Source organism: Octopus bimaculoides, chromosome 16 (assembly GCF_001194135.2).
Source record: "Octopus bimaculoides isolate UCB-OBI-ISO-001 chromosome 16, ASM119413v2, whole genome shotgun sequence".
Classification (NCBI taxonomy): Eukaryota; Metazoa; Mollusca; class Cephalopoda; order Octopoda; family Octopodidae; genus Octopus; species Octopus bimaculoides.
The window spans coordinates 54,756,376-54,760,749 of NC_068996.1; the positions used below are offsets into that span (position 1 = coordinate 54,756,376).

A 4,374-nucleotide genomic window follows, 5' to 3' on the forward strand; every position below is an offset into this window, starting at 1 on the left:
GGACACATAGTAGAAGTGTTTACACAAGCCAACTTGACGTTTCCTGTCGTTACTAGATTCACCGATCAATGAAACACCGGACAAAACGACAAATTAAACAGTTATATTCGGTAATGCAATTCATTAATATTTTCAAGAATCTGAATTTTCGGAAGAGTGAATTAGAAAGAAAAAAAACACAGCTATTAAGTCTTAAAATAGATTCTTAAAAAAATCATATTTGTTACCGTGTGATAGTAAATAGAGACGATTGTTGATTGAGGTGACAGTGCTTTCACTTCCGGTAATTCACGTATTTATACGCGAGGTTAATATTTCATTCATTCATCGGAGATACGCGGTGTGAATGAATGTGAGATTCTTAGAAAAAAACATCGATTATTAGATTGTAGTAGATGTTTATATAGCCAATATATTGGAGTACATACATATTTGGGCCTTAAAAAAATATTCATTGGAGCGCGGAGAAACATGGAGAAAACAAAAGGAAAACCATACTAATTGTTTACTTGTAGGTTCGATATTGAGACACTTTGTTTACATTCCTTTCCAACAGCATCTAACGTCGCTCGATATGTTGGAAAATCCCCCTCAGATTACACTCTGCCATCTTACAAACGAAAGAATATTTACTTGTAAGGCTGTAAACTCAAAACAAAAACGGGCGGAATTCTCGTTAAAGAACCCCATATAATCCCGCATGGTTTTTTGGGGGGTTTATTTATTTTTTTTTTTTGTATTTTCAGAAAATGTTTATGAATTTACGTTCCACACTCAGGAATTCATACGATTATGAAAAACAAAATATGATATTAATTTCTCAAACCCACCTCACCCACAATAAATCTTAAAATGGTCACTCTTTTTCGGGGTTTTTTTTTTTTTTGAAGCAGAATTTAAAACACGAAGTCCGAATTTTTGGTTCAAATCCCAGCAATAGACCATTAAATGTGTTTATGGGTAGAAAAATATCAATACATATTAGAGTGGCAAGGAAAGTATCAGGTGGTTATGTGATTTGCTGAAAATAACAACTAAATCGCCCTTTCGGTTTCTGCATAGTTTTATAAATTCCCATGAATTCAAATGAATGGCGTGATAAAGATATTTGACTCTGATTTCTTGCATGATTGGAGACTGTATGCGAACACTAGTGAGAAAATAAAAATCATACGAGTTCAAATACGTTATCACGATTGTTAGTTGCTTTTAGATGAACTACCTAAGAGAGTTTTGTCTACTAAATTACAGGGAAAAAAAGTAGTCGGTTCCAGCAGGTGTTGTGGAAATGTTCTGGTCATCCACTGGGGCAGGGAGGCCTTCGGACCTAACAGTTCTCCGTGCCACTGGACCAGGGTCTCTTCTGCCGAGAGAGTGGGACTGTCCACGTACATCGACTCTTTCACAGGTGTCTGTATCCCAGCAGCGACGGGGGAATGGCGAAAATGACAGGTGGAGGTAACCACTGGAAGTCATAGTCTCGAGCCTGCACGTTGGTGGCCTGGGACTTTGACCGTTGTTCTTCGAACTCGAGGCAGCGGAGGACTCTGGCAGCATCTCAAGCGCCTAAGTAGCTTTTTAGGAATGCACTGCTCACCCCAGTAAGGGAGGGGGCCTAGAAAAGGTGACCTAAAGAAACCCTGCACTACACCGTCTGCTCAGTTTACCGCGGCTGGCAGACTTACCTATTTGCAGTGGATTCCAACTGAAAAAGAAACATCGAGACGCGGAACGTGCGTAACCTTCTAGAACGTGACAATGTCTCTCAAGACCCAAGTGAAGGACAGCCCTTGTAGCCAACAAACTGTCAAGGTACAACATCGACATTGCTGCTTTGAGCGTACCCAGACTGGTCGAAGAGGGATCACTGACTGAATCCAATGGATACACCTTTTTCTGGAAAGGAAAGGCCCAGAACGAAGACCACATCCACGGGATTGGACTTGCCATCAGCACCAAACTCTTCAAACAGATCCCCGATCTCCCGACTGACGTCAATGAAAGGCTGATGAAGATCCGCCTCCCCATCACCAACAGGCGGTTCATCACTATCATCAGCGCCTACGCCCTCACCATGACATCCACGGAAGAAGTCAAGGAGCAATTCTACACCGACCTGGACAATCTTCTACGCACCATGCCTGCTACTGACAAGTTCATCCTGCTGGGTGACTTCAACGCCAGAGCTGGCAGTGAGAGTAACGAGTAGAAGGGAGTGGTCGGAAGGCACGGTGTTGCCAAGACGAACAGCAACGAACTTCTACTGAACAAATGTACAGAACAGGAAGTGCTCGTCACAAACACAGTCTTTAGGCAGGCTGATAAATACAAGAACACATTCATGCACCTCCGATCCAAACAATGGCATCTCATGGCCTACATCATCACCCGTCAGCGAGACAGCAGTGACGTCCTCACCATCAGAGCAATGCGCAGCGCAGACTGCTGGACAGGACAACCGCCTTGCTCGAGTCATGCTCAATATTCGCACAGACCCCACCACCCCAAGTGCTATAAGCTCATCAAGCAGGCCTTCAACACAGCAAGACTCCAGTCTACTCAATAACAGCGGGACTTCAAGAACAGCCTTGATGAAAGACTCGATGCAGCAGATCTGCTTACTGGAGAACCAGAGGAACAATGGAACCAGTTCAAAGAATCGGTCACTGAGACAACCAAAGCAGTCTTTGGCTCCAAGAGGAAGCATCATCAAGACTGGTTTGACGAAAACAATGAAGCCGTCCAAGCCCTGCTGAATGAGAAGAGAGCTGCCTACATCAACTGGCAGAACCATCCCAGCTGTATCTCACGACGTGAAAGGTTCAAAGAATGCAAGGCCAGAGTTCAGCATGAACTCAACGCCATATGAGTTGCTTGGTGGGAAAAGAAGCTGATGAAGTGCAGTTCTACGCTGACACAAAAAACTCTAAGCAGCTGTTTAAAGGCATCTACGGGCCTTCAAGTAGATGATTGGCACTCCTACTCTCCGCTATCATCAAAGACAAGGAAGGTCTCAGTGCAAGATGGCAGGGACACTTCACCCAGCTCCTCAACTGCCTTTCCATCGTCGACCAAACAGCCCTACAGCAAATCACCCAGCAGCCAATCCAGGAGGATCTGGACCTCCCCGCCTACCGAAGAAGAGGAACAGACCACCATCAAACAGATGACCTGCGGTAAAGCACCAGGAAGGGATGGAATACCTGCTGAACTGCTCAAGTCACTCGAACCCACAGCCTTCAACACCTTCCATGACATCCTCTTGACCATTTGGGACCAGGACGACATCCCAACAGATCTGTGAGACGCCACTATAGTCGCAGTACCATAGACATGGCGTTTGCTGCGCGACAAGTGCATTGAGCAGCAGATGGACGTGTACGCCGTGTTCGTTGACCTGACCAAGGTGTTTGACACAGTCGACTGAGAAGCCTTATGGATCATCCTCAGCAAGCTGGATTGCCCACAAAAATTCACAACCTTGGTCAAGCTCTTCCACAACATGAAGTGACAGGTCCTTTCGAACTCCTTTAACATCTCTAATGGAGTCAAATAGGGCTGTCTCTTCGCCCCAGTGCTCTTCAACTTGTTCTTCACGCAGGTTCTCCTCCATGCTGTAAAAAAACCTCGAACTGGGTGTGTACATCAAGTACCGAAGCGATGGCTCCGTATTCGACCTCTCTGCCAAAACGAAACCAGGGAAACACTCATCCTCGAAGGCCTCTTCGCGGATGACTGTGCCGTCATGGTCCACAAGGAAAACCACCTCCAGATTGTTGTTAATCGCTTCGCCGAGGCATCCAGACTCTTCGGCCTGACCATCAGCCTTGGGTAGACAGAGGTCCTACTCCAGGCAGCAACAAAACTTAAGGCAACTATCACCATTGATGGGGCTGAGCTGAACTGTGTCGAAAGCTTCAGGTACCTAGGCAGCACTATCTCTGCAGACGGTCCACTGGATAAAGTTATTGACATCCAGGATCGAGTAAGCCAGCCAAGCACTCGATAGATTCAGAGTTAAAATACAACAGAAAGGCGTGCGACTGTCCACGAAACTCAAGATATTGTTCTCTCCACGCTGCTCTCCATACCGCCGGCACATGAAGCAGTTGGAACAATCATGGGCATCCGATGGCAGGACAGTGTCTCCAATCAAGAAGTCCTAGATAAAGCAGAGTTCACGAGCGTCGAGACACTTCTGCTCAAAGCTCAATTACTTTGGACCAATCACGTCATCTGAATGAACGACCATCGCATTCTCAGACAGCTGATGTGCGGTAAGCTGAAGGAAGGCACAAGGTAACAAGGAAGACCCAAGCTGATGTATAAGGACACCCTAAAGGGCAACCTAAAGTGGTGTGACATCCAACCTCA

The 4,374-nt window shown here is 45.7% G+C and overlaps 1 protein-coding gene across 1 annotated transcript in view; it reads right to left on the reverse strand.

Moving 5' to 3' along the window:
* The window catches only part of LOC106884152 (protein-cysteine N-palmitoyltransferase HHAT), a 190,517-nt gene extending 189,988 nt beyond the window's left edge, over positions 1-529 (reverse strand). Inside the window, exon 1 of the mRNA XM_052973781.1 lies at positions 510-529. The gene's annotated coding sequence lies outside the window, so the exon portion shown is untranslated. The remainder of the gene's footprint in view (positions 1-509) is intronic.
* Positions 530-4,374: the final 3,845 nt, after the last annotated feature.